This window comes from Miscanthus floridulus, chromosome 3 (genome assembly GCF_019320115.1).
Source record: "Miscanthus floridulus cultivar M001 chromosome 3, ASM1932011v1, whole genome shotgun sequence".
Taxonomy (NCBI): domain Eukaryota; kingdom Viridiplantae; phylum Streptophyta; class Magnoliopsida; order Poales; family Poaceae; genus Miscanthus; species Miscanthus floridulus.
The window spans coordinates 138647925-138665563 of record NC_089582.1 but is presented as its reverse complement, the minus strand read 5'-3'; the positions used below and the strand labels follow the sequence as shown (position 1 = coordinate 138665563).

Here is a 17639-nt window from a genome sequence, read left to right as displayed (position 1 = left end):
CACACCAAGCATTGGCCTTTGATATCCCAAAAGAGCTATATTTGAATTAATTGGCTATTCCGATTCGGATTACGCCGGATGCAAAGTTGATAGAAAAAACACATCCGGAGAGTGCCATTTGCTTGGTAAATCACTTGTGTCTTGGTCCTCCAAGAAACAAAATAGTGTGGCTTTGTCCACCGCCGAAGCGGAATACATTGCCGCGGGTGCTTGTTGTGCACAAATTTTATACATGAAACAAACTTTGCTAGACTATGGTGTAGTTCTAGAAAAGGTACCTCTTTTGTGCGATAATGAAAGTGCGGTAAAACTTGCAAATAATCCGGTTCAACACTCTCGCACCAAGCACATAGATATCCGCCATCACTTTCTAAGAGATCATATTGCTAAAAATGATATATCACTAGAAGGTGTAAGAATCAAAGATCAATTAGCGGATATCTTCACTAAACCGCTAGATGAGACTACATTTTGTAGATTGCGGAATGAGCTCAATGTACTTGACTTTAGCAACTTCACTAAAAATTGAGCTTGTGTTGTCTCTTGCATTCATTGTAATATACAACATGTTTAATTTTTCGCAATGCATATAGAGCTTGTCTAACATGGTTAAGATAACCGCCGAAAAGCGTGTGAAGAAGGTTAACCTTGGATCAAACTTGACAAGCAACTAGATTTACTTCCAAAGTATTCCATATGCATGGATGTTGTTTTGTCGTTTTGTTCCATTTGCCCTCTTATTGCTTATTTTCTTAAAAAGAATTATAGCCTAAGGCAAAATATTTTGAAAAATATGAGGGTTTGAGAGAGGTCACTCACATCAGTCCTAATTGGTGTTTATCTGGATCTTATTCAAGTTGGGACTTGATTGGGAACAGACAGCGCGAAGGAACTTTGAAGATTTGCTGGAAAAGGACCACCGGACGCTGCTGTCCAGCGTCCGGTCAGTTCACAGGAGGTGAACTGCTGCTGAAGGAGTGACTGGACGTTGCGTTTGTGTGTAAGGTCAGGAAGGGATCCAACGTCCGGTCGTTTGAAGAAGGAACAGGCTGTACTGACCGGACCCTGCCTGCGTCCGGTTATGGACCACCGGACGTGTCCGGTCGCGATTCCAGAGGAATTGGACCTCTCTGGAATCGACCGAACGCTGGGTGGTAGCGTCCGGTCGCTATCACCGGAGCGTCCGGTCAGTGGATCTCGTGCGGCGTCAGGACTCTTTTCCCGTTTTCTTCTCTGTCGCGTTGGGGGTACTCATTTAACCGTAGCCATCGCATTTTTTTTCTTGACCTAACCTGCAAGCTTGCCATAGCTGCCTCCGTGCCCTAGCCGCCGTGCCACCACCGCTCCACCACGCCGCCAACCTTTCTTGCCGCTGTTCATCTCCAGCCGCCCGCGCTCGTCACCATCCGCGACTGCCCGTGCCGTGCCCCTCGCGCCACCGCATCTGCAGGCCTCCCGCAACTGAGCCGCCGCAGTAGAGCCTCGCACGCCACCGCGCCTCTTCTCGCGCGCTCAAGCCACCGCGTGCCTCTCGTGATCCAGCGCCGCCGGAGCCGATCTGCCATGCCCTAGCCCTAGCCTCCTTGTTCGTTGGTAAGGCCAGACCTTTTCTCCCAATTTGATTTGTCTGTGACCTATATCAAATTGCAATGCACTGATTTCAAATCACATTCAGAGCTTCGTGAGCCCTAACCCTAGCCGGTTCAGTGTTTCCCCTGCGTGACACGTCTCTTCTTCTCTCGGATCGTCGGTTCGTCAGGTAGAAAGCCCGTCGTCTCAATTTCGTACCTACATTGCTTGCTTCCTAGGGTTTTCGCATCTTTTAGATATATTATATTTACTCGTATATCCATCTATTCTATCGTGCAGCGAGTCGGTGCCGTTGAGGTTCTTGTTGCAGTTGTCAGTCAACTCGGAGCCAAGCTCGCGAGTAAGGATCCAGGCCAAGCCTCGGGAGTGTCAGTTTGACAGTTGATCTTCTTCAGCGGCAGTTCATCTTCTTGTCAGATCAGATGGCTCGCACCAAGAACGTTGGTGGTGGTCCAGGAGGTGACGATCGGAGGCCCCCGCCTCGCCAGCCTGCAGGATCGAAAGGCAAGGCAACGAAGCAGGTGACATCCAAGAAGCACAAGTACCCTAACGCGGAGACAGCGAGAGCAGCAGCAGTCGCTGAGGCCACAGAGCGTGCCGAGAGAGGAAGGTGCCCGCAGTGGAGTTGTCATAGCAGATCAGCTGGCACCAGACGCGCAGGGTAGACTGAGGGAGATTGAGCGACTTCATGGTAGTCCACCTGGGACTGTCATGATGGCAGGACGTCGTCTAGCTATTGAGGAGCCTCAGCGTCAAGGGAGTCTCAGCAGGAGCCACAGCAGCAGAGCCTCAGCCAGCTCAGGAGACTCAGGAGGGCCAGCAGACCGAGGAGACCGAGCCGGCACCCCAGCTATGCCGCTCTGGTCGTACCAGTGCTACAGTTCCACTGAGGCCAGCTACACAGCGCAGGGGTTCACGCCCATCGCCCAGACCACAGGGTCCGCCTCTAGTGGTTCACCTTGACTTGAGGGCCGCCACAGCCAGACAGGTTCGCCAGCTGAGGTTTGTTGAGTTTGACGTGTGATTCCCTCCGAGGAGGGATGAGAGAGCAGCAGAGGGTTTCTATACACTGCTCTAGGAGGATTTCTACAATGCTTATCTCAACAGTGGGGCAGTGTTTAGATCTCAGCGAGTTTGCAGTATAGAGTCTATTGTGGCAGCAGCCGGAGAGCATATCCGCCCCTACTTGTCATATTTGCCGGGGCTCACAGATCTGATTGCCCGGACAGGAGTATATGTACCATCTTGGGTTCGGTAGTTTTATGCTTCACTCTATGTTGATCCGCATCACAACTTCATTCACTTTGCATTCAACGATAGAGATTACAGGGTAATGAGTTTTAGGGCCCGGGAGATACTGAGGTTACAGGATTAGCCTGTTAAATTGCATGAGGTATGTTATGGACAGCAAGAGTCTCCCAGGTGTTCTCATGGAGGTTTAGTGCCCCCTACTGATCTTGTGCGACATTGCTTCAAAGAGCCCTTTGGTGAGGGGTTGAGGAGGAACCCCAGTGACCTGACTCCTACAGCTCGTGTGCTAGAAGCCATTATCAGGAGGACACTACTTCCCAGGTTGGGATATAGAGAGGGTCTGACTCGCCTACAGCTCTGGCTCCTTAATGCCCTGATGCAGCAGACCGTGTTCGACATTTGGGACCTCCTTCTATCAAAGACGGAGGATACTATTGCTGAGGGCTTCAAGGGTCGCAGACATCTTCCGTATGCACATTGGATCACTTTCATGATGCTTCAGTCTATGCAGGTTCGGACCCCAGAGATGGTTGCTGAGTACAGAGGTGCCACTACTGAGTTTTCAGCATAGAACATGGCACAGAGGATTCGGCACAGCACACCACAGGCACCCGCTCGGCCCAGTCGTTGTCCAGATGTTCCAGAGTCAGCAGCTCAGCAGGACGAGATCATCAGTGGCATAGCCGCTACTGAGGAGGAGCAGCTTGAGGCACAACAGGAGATGACCGAGTCCAGTGACAGTTCGGATGATGACTATCAGCCGATTTCTCAGATGCCTCCACGCAGACATGATGCAGAGGCCGACAGTTCCAGCTCAGCTCCTCTTGCACCGCAGACGAACCCCGCCTTGATTGATATTCTTGAGCGGTTGTAGTAGGATCAAGCACGACAGGCACAGGAGACCGCTACCAACTTCGCACAGTTTTAGGCTCGTCAGGACAAGTTCCAGCGGCAGCAGCAGCTCCTCCAGCAGCAGCAGCAGCAGATGCATCACCAGTAGTTACTCATGCAGCAGCAGCTTATGGAATTTATGCAGTATGTAGTGACAGCACTTGGGGCCCCACTGCCATAGCCTTCGCCCCAGCTTGCTTAGCCTGCCACCACTTCGACGACTCCAGCTGTACAGTCCAGTGGGCTTCAGAGTTAGGGACAACCTACAGCTCAGTTTGCTTCACCTACAGTTCAGGTGTCCCAGTGGTTGTCCTCACCAGTGGTAGCTCCGCAGTTCACTCCATATCACATGGGCTTCTCACCGGAGCAGTCACCATTGCTATTTGTGCCTGACACGTCAGTCTCCAGGAGTCTTGGAGCATCCTTCAGCGAGTTGACCGGCATGCCTACACCGCCTCATATGCATACCGCCGGTCCTTCTACAGCAGCCCCAGTCGTTGTGACTACTCAGAGGCTCCCCTCGTCTGTCGCCTCATCAGATCCTACGACAGACGTCCCAGCAGCATCACAGGCAGCACCTGCCTCAGCTCAGACCCAGACCGCTTCAGAGACATTGCCAGCCACAGAAGGTCAGCCAGTTCAGAGCTCAGGGGCAGATGATGATGGTGCCCAGTTTCAGCTTGCTCCTCATACCTCAGCGCCCGGCTCATCCGCTGTAGCCCCGCCGACCGACCCTTAGGTTTTGGTGTTTGACGCCAAAGGGGGAGAGAGTTCGAGTATGTAGACTTAGGGGGAGCGTCGTTTAGGGGGAGCTAGTTATCTAGTATTAGCTTATTATATACATTTGGAGTTTTGTCTGTGTGATACACTATTACTATTATGCATTCGTGTGTTACTTTCATGCATATTATTATATCTATGTGATAGTGATATCTACGTCATTGTGATACATGACGTGTGTGCTCTCTACTTTACATTATTTATATGTCATATCACTTGTGTTATGCTCATTTGTCTTTGCTTCTGCGTTTATACTCCGATGCAAATGAGCTTTGTTACTCGTACTCATGCTTAATTCATATTATTTGAGTACATTATGTTGGCTTGGGTCATATAAGCTTGCCTAACACTTTTGTTCTTATAGACAAAAGCTTATGTGAACCAAGCCCGTCAAAAACCTCACTCTTTCACATACTCGAGGTGGTATTGTCATCAATCACCAAAAAGGGAAAGATTGAAAGCATCTAGGCCCCTAGTTGGGTTTCGATGATTAATGACAATACAAGATTACTATGACTAACGTGTGTTTTGCAGAGACAAGTAAGTTAGGTCATGGTAATAAAGATCAATTGGGCAATCAAGGTTGTCATGCCCCTACGATGGAAATCGTTTCGGTTTTCAAAGGATGGACAACAAGGTTAAGGATGACTAGTTCTAAGTGTCGATTAAAGTTGGAGTGACACTTAGAGTAGTTTAGGACTTTGTTTTTCATTTGGCCATACTATTATGTGGGGTATGAACGGATAGCTTGACCTAGAAGAGTCTAGTGAGTTAGGTATGGTGCACACTTGTTAAAACTAGCTCTAGGTAGCTCCTACGAATGCCTAAGATCTTTTGGAGCAAACTTCATTCACACATGATCGAGAGTTAGAAGTGAATGAAGGGTCAAATGCTAACTGGACGCTGGCCCCGGTGCGACCGGACGCTGGCCACAGGGTCCGATCAGTTCATTTGATCAACAGACTGCGTTCGGTGCGACTGGACGCTGGAGAGGTCAAGTGACCGGACGCTGAAAGGCAGCGTCCGGTCGACTCCAGTAAGGTTCCAGAGAAGGGAATCTGCGACCGGACGCGTCCGGTCAGTACTGACCGGACCCTGGGGGTTCAGCGTCCGGTCGAGTACAGTAAGGTTCCAGTAAGGGTTTAATGCGACCGGACGCGTCCGGTCAGTGGTGACCGGACCCTGCCAGCGTCCGGTCAACACATTTTCACTGGTTCGTGGGTTGAACTGACCGGAGCGTCCGGTCCGTACGACCGGAGCGTCCGGTCAACCCGCAGAAGCTCATAACGGTTTGTTTTTTAGGCTGCCTTATAAATAGAAGCTCCACTCGTGTGTGGAGTGACTTTTGCTCATTCCAACAGCTGAGAAACATGTTTGTGAGTGCCAAGAAGAGCAAGGTCCTAGTGAGGTGATTGAGATTTGAGAATCCAAGAGAGTAGCCTCATTAGTGAATCAAGAGTAGCCAAGTGTGCATCCATCTTCTCATTAGGCTTCGCATGGTCAAGTGAGAGTTCGTGCTTGTTACTCTTGGTGATCGCCATCACCTAGACGGCTTGGTGGTGATTGGGAGCTTGGTGATCACCTGACGGAGCTTGTGGGTGACCCAACTCAAGTTGTGAGCGGCTTTGGGTGATTCGCCGCGACGGAGTGTCGAAGAATCAACCCGTAGAGAGCACTTGATCCTTGCGCGGATCAAGGGGGAGCTACACCCTTGCGCGGGTGCTCCAACGAGGACTAGTGGGGAGTGGTGACTCTCCGATACCTCGGCAAAACATCGTCGTGTTCCTCTCTCTCTATTTACTTTGAGCATTTACTTTGAGTATTTACTTCAAGCAATTCAATACCTGTCTTTACATTCATAGAATTGCCATGCTAAAGTAAGTTTAGAACATAGGTTGCAAGTCCGTTGTGCGTTAGTTTGATAGAAACACTTTACTAGGCACAAGGGGTTAATTGGGCTATCCGTAGGATTTGACTATTGCAAGAAAATTTAGAATTATTCTAATTCACCCCCCCTCTTGGGCATCTTGATCCTTTCACAGTCCACCGTGAAGTGTTCCTCTCCTATCCGCAGAGCGACATCGTGGGCAAGCCCCCGATAGGCCACGCGATCGCCGTTGGCCTCGACAACGTGGGCGCCACGGCTGTCCTGGAACTGGAGCCCGGTGCGCCGAGCTGCCGATGCACTGACGAAGTTGTGGGTGGAGCCAGAGTCGAGCAAAATCGTGAGCCCGTGCGCGCCGATCCGGATGCAGAGTTGCATGGTGTCCTCCGCGTGGATCCCCGTGATAGCGGAGAGGGATATGAGCGGCTCGTCGGGGTCGAACGGAGCGGCCGAAACGGTCGATGCCGCTGGCCCGTTGTCCTCATCTTCGGGCTCCTGGACGATGTAGTCTGCCGCCTCGAGGAAGAAGAGGCGTGCGCACTTGTGGCCGCGGATGTAAGATTCGTCGCAATTGTAGCAGAGCCCCTGCTTATGGCGTTCAGCCATCTCATCCGAGGACAGCCTCTTGTAGACGCGCGGCGGTGGAGTTGTGGCAGAGGGCGACGAAGCCGTGGGCGCGGCCTGAGAGCCAACAGGAGCCGGAAGGGCCGCGGGCGCGCCCCCGGGCCGCCGATGTGGCCGTGCCGGTGCTGGTAGCGTGGGGAGGATCGATGCATTGCGCCGCTCATACGCGCGTGCCAGCCGCATGGCGTGTTGGAGGGTCTGCGGCTCATGGAGCTCGACATCGACGCGGATGTGGTCCGGGAGACCGCCGGTGAAGAGTTGTGCTTTCTATAGGGGAGTGAGAGTACCCGCATGCGCCGCGCGCGCTTGGAACGCCTCCATGTACTTGTCGACGGTGGATGTGAAGGGCAGCCTGGCCAGATCGGCCAGGTGGTTGGTGCTGAGGGGCGGACAGAACCGCTGTTGGCATAGAGTCTGGAACGTCGGCCAAAGTGGACAGCCGATCTCACTCTCGAGGACGAGATACCACTGCTGTGCCGCGCCTGTGAGGTGGTACGACGCCAGCCAGACTTGATCAGCCGGGCGTGTTTGTTGGCCACGAAAGAACTGTTCGCACTTGTTCAGCCAGCCAAGCGGATCATCCCGGCCGTCGAACGACGGAAACGATAGCTTGTGGTACTTGGGGACCATCAGGTGATCGGTGTCCAGCTAAAAGTGCGGGAGCGGCAGCGGCGTTGTCATGGGTGCGAACGGCATGGGCATGCTCATCTGCATGATGGACGACAGGGACGGCACCGGCGACGGTGAGTGGGGGAACGAAATTTGAGTGATGGGAACCCCCTGAGTCGACGGCGGTGGTGGCGGCTGCGTGAACGCCGCGACTGATGCCGAGACCGGCGACGTCGAGACAGGCGCGGACAGCGGTGGGTGTGATGCCGTGGCCGGCTGTGCGGTGAACAGCTCGGAGATGACCGGCCCCGTGGAGGCCGGCAGGGCCGGAATGCCACCAGAGCCGGGAAGGCCATATTACGGGAACAGCGGGGCGGAGAGGGATGGCCGACCCTCGATTGTCGCCAGTCTGGTGGCCATAGTGCCCATTTGCAGGCACATGTCGCCCATCTGGGTCTGCAAGCCCTGGATGGCGGCGGTGAAGGCGTTGAGTGCCTCGAGGGGGATGGCGGCCATAGTAGGCTGGGGTGGATGAGCGGATGGTATGACGGCGGCGGAGATACCGGTGATGGGAGCGGTGGTGAGCGCGCTGGCGGCAACGTCGGTGGTGGTGGTGGTGGGCGCGATGGCGGCAGCGGCGGCAGTAGTGGGCGTGATGGCGGCGGCGGACAGTCCCGAGGAAACCATGAAGTCTGATACCAGATTGTTGCAGCTGCGCAGGTGGTAAGAGTGGGAGGTTGCTGGCCGTGGTTTGAATCCTCGGCGGCGAACAGACGGCGTCGTGGCCGGCGCCTGAACTCTGAGCGACAAGGAGGTGATGGTGAACAGTGCTACGGCTGGGCACCCAAGGGAGACGGTATGTCTCAATCCCAGGTTTCTCTCTTCATTAAACCAATGGTTTGCCTTATAGGCGAAATACAAGCATGCCACTAATTGAGGAACAAACTAAACATGCAGCTAACAACTAAACTTGCAGCTAACAAACTTCCAACAAACTCCGTGAAAAGCTCCTGTGATCTAACAAGCTGAAGCTGATCTAACCAACTGAAGCCGCATTCTAGCCACTGGTGGTGCGTTGCCTCCGCTGGTACACTTGGCCGACCATAACAGAAAACACGCAGAGCTCATTTTATTAAGATGGTGTGTTGTAAGGCCATTTCTGGACCATACCAACCAGTGTGGTGCACCACTTAACAAGTTTAAAGACCTAGAAATGCATTTTCAAAGTTCGTGGACCTAAGTGGCACCCCCTGACAAGTTCAGAGGCTATGTTATTGTGCAATGTAGTATGGTCTCAAAAATATTTTTTTCCGAACACGCAGGAGAGCAGCGTGTCACTTCATTAGTTGGTAGAAAACAGTCTGATTATACGCCGACTTTTGTCAGTGAGAAATGAATTGTTTTCAGGACAGAAGAAAAATCGAGGCTGGTCTTTTCGGGGGGAAACTTCGTGGAGTCGCTGCTACTAATGCTCTTGAACTAGGGATTGATGTTGGGCATATTGATGCAACATTACATCTTGGATTTCCTGGTAGTATTGCCAGGTAGGTGAAGAATGACATATTCAATGAAGCTCTATGTTTATCTTGTCATCCTGCTAAGATACAGAATTTTAACTGCAGCTTGTGGCAGCAAGCCGGTAGGTCTGGAAGAAGAGCAAAACAATCACTAGCCATTTATGTTGCCTTTGAGGGTCCTTTAGATCAGTATTTCATGAAGTTCCCACCTAAACTATTTGGCAGGCCGATTGAGCATTGCCAAGTTGATTCACATAATCTAAAGGTTTATAGATCTGTGTTTATTTTATTAACTAATTGGTAAGTATAATACCTTGAGAACCTAACCCTTCTCTTTTATCTCAAAATTGAAATTTATTACAGGTTTTAGGACAGCACCTTGCTTGCGCTGCTTATGAACATCCCTTGTGCCTGCAATACGATGAGCGCTACTTTGGCTCTAGTCTCGATATTGTAATGACAACCCTTAAAGACAAAGGTTATATCATTAATAATCGAGCTGGATCTTTCTCTTCAAGCATGTGGAACTATATTGGACCTGAGGTTTGTTCATTCTTTATTTGTATCCTATAATGTCTCTTATTTTGTTTTAGTAAGAGAAGTATTTTGTCTTTCTGCAGAAAAGCCCTTCACAGGCTGTAAGCATACGGGCAATTGAGCAGGACAAGTATAAAGTGATTGACAAGTTAAATAATCGATTACTTGAGGAAATTGAGGAAAGTAAAGCCTTTTTTCAGGTATATGTTCCTTCACTACACATCATCTCTATAGGCCTCTTTCAATACTTCTCCACTACTAGCACAACCGACAGATTAGTTGATGGATTTTTGAATTAGCATAAAAAAATTATGTATGTTATTATGGACTCATATGTATGTACTGTAGATCTGCTACTATGTCTTCTGTCATCTGTATCAAGCGTCATTTTCTTCAATTTCAGGTTTATGAAGGTGCTGTTTACATGCATCAGGGTGTCAATTACTTGGTTGAGGAACTTGACTTGGCATCAAGGACAGCCTTCTGTAGGAAAGCTGATTTGAAATATTACACAAGAACACGAGACTACACTGACATCAATGTCCTCGGAGGAGAATTTGTATGCTCTCAAGACTGACATCTCTAGCTTCCTTTACATTTTCTTCATTGTTGACTCATCCCCTGGAGTGGTTTTCAGCACTTCATTTTGTTTACTATTTTTCTACCTTGTTTATTTAACTCTAATCTAGCTCATCAAATATTATGAACTCTTGCACTTTGACTCTTCCAATATATGTTGAAGGCTTATCTTCCTACAAGCACATGTAAAACTAATCGCGTGAAGACAACTGCTCAAGCAAATGACTGTACGGTGACTACTAAATGGTTTGGTTTTTATCGTATATCAAAATCGAGCAATAAAATATCCGACAGCCTTGAGCTTAACCTGCCCCCATATTCCTTTATTTCCCAGGTCCGTGGCTTGAATACGATTACTGCATAAAATTTTGACACATTCCCACATGATCCTTACATTTCTGTATGTTGCCCAACCAGGCTGTTTGGGTGCGAATTCCCCACTCAGTAAAGATGATCGTGGAGGAAAGAAACCTAGAGTTCAGAGGTGGCTCACATGCTGCTTCGCATGCACTCCTGAATGTAGTGCCTCTGTAAGTTATTCATTGACCCCAGAAAATTTGATGTCTGGTCACGATAATTTTCTAAAGAAAATATTTTCTTAAACCAGAATATGGGTGGTTGGTAATGCAGTAGTGAATATTTCTTTCTGGAGCTACACCAGAGACTTATAGTGCAACTGTTCAGGTTTTTTTTTGTTCTTTTAATTGTCTGTAACTTTGTGTTGATTGTGCATAAATTTTCGCAGGCATATGATGTGCAGTGCTTCTGACCTAGGAACAGAATGCGCGAATCCTCATGAAACCCGTGGCATCCCGGACAGAATCCTTTTATATGATAGACATCCAGGTGGTATCGGCATAGTATCACAGGTAATTTTTCGCTGGTTGAGATTGTATTGCCGTCTAATGTTGTACATGTTGTACTTACAGAGATTGTAAATCCGTTAATGTTGTCACTCTCCCCTGAGAGATGCTTAATCATTAGAGTGATGGAGTACTCATGGATCTACTGCAGCCGTATAAATCAACAGTTTTTGCTAGCACAATTAGTTTTAACTGATTAAGTGAAAGTCTAAAATATTCCTTCTGTCTTTTTTGTTCAAAATGTAGGCCCAAATGCTCTTCGGGGAACTTCTACTAGCTGCTTTAGAACTCGTTTCCACGTGCAACTGCACATGCGCCGTTGGCTGTCCAAACTGTATCCAAGTAAGTCTGAACGCATGCTGTGCAGAACTGTAACTTCAGAGAAAAGACAGGAGCCTCTTCGATCTGATATCCTCTAATTTTTTCAGTCACTGACATGCAGCGAATATAATGAGGTTTTGGACGAGGAGGCGGCAATTTTGATTCTAAAGGTAAGTGATTTACGCTTGTTAAATTTTATGTGTCGCTCACCAGTCGATCACTGCAGTAGACGTATAACATTGTCTTTGGTAATAGGGAGTAATCGACTTTGAGAGATCGTACTTTGAAGCGGAAGCTGACGTCGAAGCTACGCGCCTGTTTTGACAGTAGGTAGTGAGGAGTGATGTGTTCATTACTTTTTTTTTCGCAATAAAAAAAAGAACAGAAAAAACTTCAGCGTTGTTTGGTGTTCCTGTTTGTAGATGTAGAATTGTAGGGGTTCAGTGTACTCACATTTGTAGCCTCGTCATATCAAAGTTGATAGCACCCTACAACAATCGGGTCCATACATCTATACATCCAAAAAACAGGCACAAATTGTCATGTGAGAGCTACTGGCGGGCCCGCTCATGTTCGGACGTGCATCACCCCTAGCCCAGGTGCCAGGTGCATTGCGGCCTAGCCGCCGGCCGTTGACCTCTCGCGCGCCGCCCACGCTCCGTGGACACGAAGCGCGCCGCACAATCGCGGTTCCTGTCTCGACGTCGTCGACGTTGACCTCTTTTTATCCCGGTGCGGTGGCGCGGCGCCGGTGGCGGACGCTCGGGACACGTCCTGTCCAGTCCAGCCTCGTCCCACCTCTCACCATCGGTACTCCTGTTGCTCCCGCTGTGCTGCGTGCACTCGGTTCCCGGCCACTCTCTCTAGTGCCCGGCCGGTCAGCGTCTCCACTCCGGCCGGACGCACGACGCCAAGGCACGACTTTTGCTCCTCCCCCAGCTTTCTGCGACTGCGACCTGGCGGCAGCTGGCCAGATTTCTTTTGCCCCTGGATTGCGCGGCAGGGCACGGATTGCTTTTGGGCATGGAGATTGGAGAGCGAGTCGCCGTTGACCCCGGGGAGACATGATCCCCTCAGGCCACCGCCGCTACGAGCCCAAGCTCGGTTGGTGGTGCGAGTTGACAGGCGCGCGCCCCATACATCGTCGTGCTCCGGACGTGACGCCTCGTGACGATCGTCCGCGACACGGCAGCAAGTGCAGTGCAGTGCAGGCACTGGTGATCTCTCTCTGGGCACAAGCGCAGCGTTGACCTCGTAGCCTCCACTGACAGTGTGTGTCGTCTCCTGGAGGGTTGTGTCACCGAGGTGAAACCTGCATGATGGAATAAAACTAGGGCGTGCCTAGCGCCCGGACGTCTAGAGGTATGCGTGCGTCCGGACGTCCACGTAGCCCGCCCCCGTCCGCCTTCGTCCCGCCCCACGTGCGCACTTCGTCCCGTCTCTACGTCCGTCGGCCGCCCCTAACCCTCTCCTCTCTCTCCGTGCGGGCAGCACTCAGGAGCCTGAGATGAGCAGCTGAGGACGAGCCCGCCCTAGCGTGCCCCGACCGCAGCACCAACGTTCGCCGGCCCCCAGCGGCCCCATCCGCCGACCCCCCCCCCCCCCCCCAACGCGCCGCACGCCTAGTCTGATCACCCCGGCCGTACATCATAAAACACTTGCAACATGAAAAACATTTGATTGCAACATATGTCTGAAAGTAGTTGAAATATTTGGAACACACACTTGCAACAATGTGTGTGAAACACACGAAACATCCAGATTTGCTACTTGCAACATGAAACCACTTGCTGCAACATAGGACTGAAACATTTGGAACATATGTGTGAAACATATGCAATATCCAGATAGAAAAAGATTGCAACAGACGTCTGGAAAGTGGAAACATATGAAACATTTTGAACAAACGCTTACAACATGCCTCTGAAACACTTTCAACATATGCAATATCCTCCAATCTACTTTTACAATATCAAGATGAAATAATTGCAACATACATCTAAAACATCTGAAACACTTGAAAACATACATAGGGGAGGGAAGGCGGGCCAATCGATTCCGGTCGTCGGGGTGGGAGCCGGCGGCGAGTCGCAGCGTGCGAGCACCACCAGCACCGGCCACGCTCATGGGTGCCCTTGGCTCGGCCGGGGAAGACCTGAGGCGCCACAGGCACGTCTGCGCCAGCGGCCATGGTGGGGTCAGCGACACGCCCAACGGCGATGGGCGACAGACGAACGACTGAGGGAGCGAGCGACACAGGTGACTGCCACGTAGGTGAGCGGCGCATGGAGCGAGGGCGCACGACGCATCCGGCGATGGGGGGAAGGGCACGGCGCGGTAGCCCGACGAGCGCGTGCTGAGGAAGGGGGGCGGATGGATGAGCAGCCACGCCGAGCGACACAGGCGTGGCTACCACGCAGGTGAGCGGTGCAGCAGCCCGACGAGCGCACCCTGGAGAAGGGGACGAACGGATGAGCAGCCACGCTGCATTGGGGCCGCGCGGATAAGCACGAAGGAGTGGGTTATGGGATCGAGAGGGATGAGCGGATAAACACAAGGAAATAGGGATTTGTTTTTTGTTTGGGGGCCGCTCCTGGGGAGCTGCGTCCGGATGCAAAGTCACGGACAGACGCCCTGCAGGAAATATTTTCGATAAAACTAAGATTCGGTTGAAAATCTTCTCTCCCATACCTCAGTTTCAGTTGATGTTGGATTTACACTCGACTCGTAGTCTCATATCATGCCACCATGGTTGCATCGATTATTTTGATGAAATTTCTAGGAAGAGTTGGTGTAACAAAAAATTTAGACGTGGGAAAAGAATATTTCAATTGATTCTTACAACACCCTGTTTGGATGATGCAGTTTTAGAAAACTGTAAATCACAAAACTGTAGTTTTATATGTTATAAACTGATAGGCAATATAAACGACGAAGAACAGTAGATCAAACACAGGAGACACGAGATTTTAACGTGGAAAACCCTCCTAAGGTGGAAGGGAAAAACCACGGGCACCAGCCAGCAAATCTTCACTATATTCGGGTGAGGTTACAAACGCCGGAGATTTACAATCTGGGATACCCTAACCTAGGGGCCTTCCCATATACAAGTCTATGATGCCTATGAGGGAGGTGGTCCGTATATATAGGGAGAAAAAATATCCCACACCCTCGTCTATTAGCAATACGGAACTAATAGATGGTGTAGTCCCTCTTAACGCTAATGGGCCGCTTTGCTTCGGCCCAAACTTGAATTTGGATCATAGCTCAACAAACTCCACCTTGAGACAAATTCTTTCTTGTAGCATAAAACGAACCTTCACCCTGAAACAACAAAGAAATACTTCCGGTGCCAAATAGCCTCTTGAACTAAACAGTTATACCAACTAAGCTTGAGCAAAGCTCAAACTTAGCAACTAGGAACTGGCTTTGTCAACATATCAGCAGGATTATCATGTGTGCTTATCTTGCATACCTTCAGCTTACCTTACGCGACCACATCGCGAACATAATGGTATTTGACATCAATGTGCTTCGTTCTCTCATGGAACATCTGATCTTTAGTGAGACATATAGCACTTTGACTGTCACAAAATAAATTAATGCAAGATTTATCTCCACAAAGCTCAGCAAACAAACCTTTCAACCAAACTGATTCTTTACATGCTTCAGCAATAGCCATGTATTCTGCTTCAGTGGTAGACAGGGCAACAATGGGCTGCAATGTTGCCCTCCAACTCACAGCACAACCACCAATAGTGAACACATAACCTATGAGAGATCTCCTCTTATCCAAATCAGCAGCAAAATCTGAATCCACGTAGCCAGTGAGTCCCTTATTAGTCCTGCCAAACTTCAAATAGGCATTTGTTGTACCACGAAGGTACCTAAAAATCCACTGAACAGCCTTCCAATGTTCTTTACCAGGATTAGCCATGTATCTACTAACCTAAACTCATAGCATATGATAAATCAGGACTGAGAGCAAACCATGGCATACATCAAAGAACCAACAACACTAGAATATGGAACTCTTGACATGTACTCAAAATCCTCATCCGTACTAGCACATTGTAAAGCTGATAATTTGAAATGAGGAGCAATAGGAGTACTAACAGACTTTGCATCATGCATGTTGAAACGATGAAGAACTTTCTTAATATAATTTTGCTGACTAAGAAATAACAAACCAGAATTTCTGTCTCTTGTAATTTCCATACCTAGAATCTTCTTAGCAGCACCAAGATCCTTCATCTCAAACTCACTACTCAACAGTTTCTTCAACGTAGTGATTTCTTTCTTGCTCTTGGCTAGCAATTAACATATCATCAACATATAACAGCAAGTATATAGGTAATCCCTCAACAAATTTAATGTACACACAGCTATCAAATTCAGACCTCTTAAAACCTATGTGACATCATAAAAGAATCAAACCTTTTATACCATTGACGAGGAGACTAGTTTTAAACCATATAAGGACCTCTTTAATTTGCAAACATGATCCTCCTTATCAGGTACTATGAACCCTTTTGGCTGGTCCATGTATATCTCCTCCTCTAGCTCTCCATGAAGAAACGCAGTCTTTACATCTAACTGCTCAAGCTCAAGATCTCGCATAGCAACAATACCGAAAAATGTACGAATTGAACTATGCTTTACAACTAGAGAGAACACATCATTATAATCAACACCAGGAATCTGACTGAAACCTTTTGCTACTAACCTTGTCTTAAATCTTGGAGGCTCACTAGGAGACAAACCTTCCTTTCTCTTGAAGATCCATTTGCAACGAACGGCCTTCTTATGTTTAGGCAAGCGCACAACATCCCATGTGCCATTTTTCTCAAGTGACTGCATCTCTTCTTGCATAGCGGAAATCCACTTCTCGCGGTCACCAGAAACAACAGCTTCAGTGTACGTAGCCGGCTCATAAATGTTCTCAACCTGTTCAGCACAACTAAAGGCATAATGAACAATATCACATTCCTCAATTAAACGTGGACGAGGTCCACAACTCCTCTTTGTTCTGCGATCTGCAATAGACTGATTTTGAGGCTGCAAAACAAGAGGTGAGTGCTGAACAATATCATGAACATTGTTATCAACAATTTCAGTTTCTTGATCATCTACGTGCTCCACCTGCACGCTAACATGTTCTTGCTCCTCATCAGAACCAACTGGTGAAACATCTGTGGACAAGCTGTCATTAAACATAACAGATTCATTGAAAACAACGCTCCTGCTTATGAAAGTCTTTTTAGTTTCAGGATTCCATAACTTATATCCTTTAACTCCAGAACCATAACCAAGAAACAGACACTTAATGGCTCTAGGTTCTAGCTTTCCATTATCAACATGAGCATAAGCAGTGCAACCGAAAACTCTCAACTGTGAATAATCAGCAGGCATACCAGACCATACCTCAATGGGAGTTTTCTTATTAAGTGGGATAGAAGGTGACCGGTTGATCAAGTAACAGGCAGTGTTAGCAGCCTCAGCCCAAAAACGCCTGTTCATATGAGCATTGGATAACATGCAATGAGCCCTCGAGATGATCGTTCAGTTCATGCGCTCAGCCACACCATTCTGCTGAGGAGTGTACGGAATGGTGTGGTGCCTAACAATGCCTTCTTCCCTGCAGTAATCATTAAAAGCATCCGAACAGAATTCACCGCCATTGTCAGTACGAAGCAATTTTACCTTCTTTTCAGTTTGCCTTTCTATCATAACTTTCCACTCTTTAAAAGCAGCAAAAGTATCATCTTTACTTTTCAGAAAATAAGGCCACACTTTTCTAGAGTAATCATCAATAATGGTAAGAATGTAACGAGCACCACCATAAGAGGGCTTACGAGACGGCCCCCACAAATCAGCATGTACATAATCAAGTGTACCTTTGGTGGTATGAACAGATGCATTGAATTTTACCCTCTTGTGCTTACCAAAAACACAGTGCTCACAGAACTTCATCTTACCCACAGTGCAGCCATCCAGCAGGTCTCTCTTGATCAATTCTGCCATACCAAGTTCACTCATATGCCCAAGACGCATATGCCAGAGATTAGTTTTACTTGGTTCATCATTAGAAACAGCAGCAGCAGTGACGGAACCATGTAAAGTACTTCCTCTAAGAACATATAACTTTGCAGAGTTCATATCACCTATCATATAAATGAGAGAGCCTTTTGA

General features: G+C 48.8%; 1 pseudogene; it reads left to right on the top strand.

Moving 5' to 3' along the window:
• LOC136544541 (uncharacterized) overlaps nucleotides 1-11969 on the top strand; it is a 35855-nt pseudogene extending 23886 nt beyond the window's left edge.
• The last annotated feature ends 5670 nt before the right edge of the window (nucleotides 11970-17639 follow it).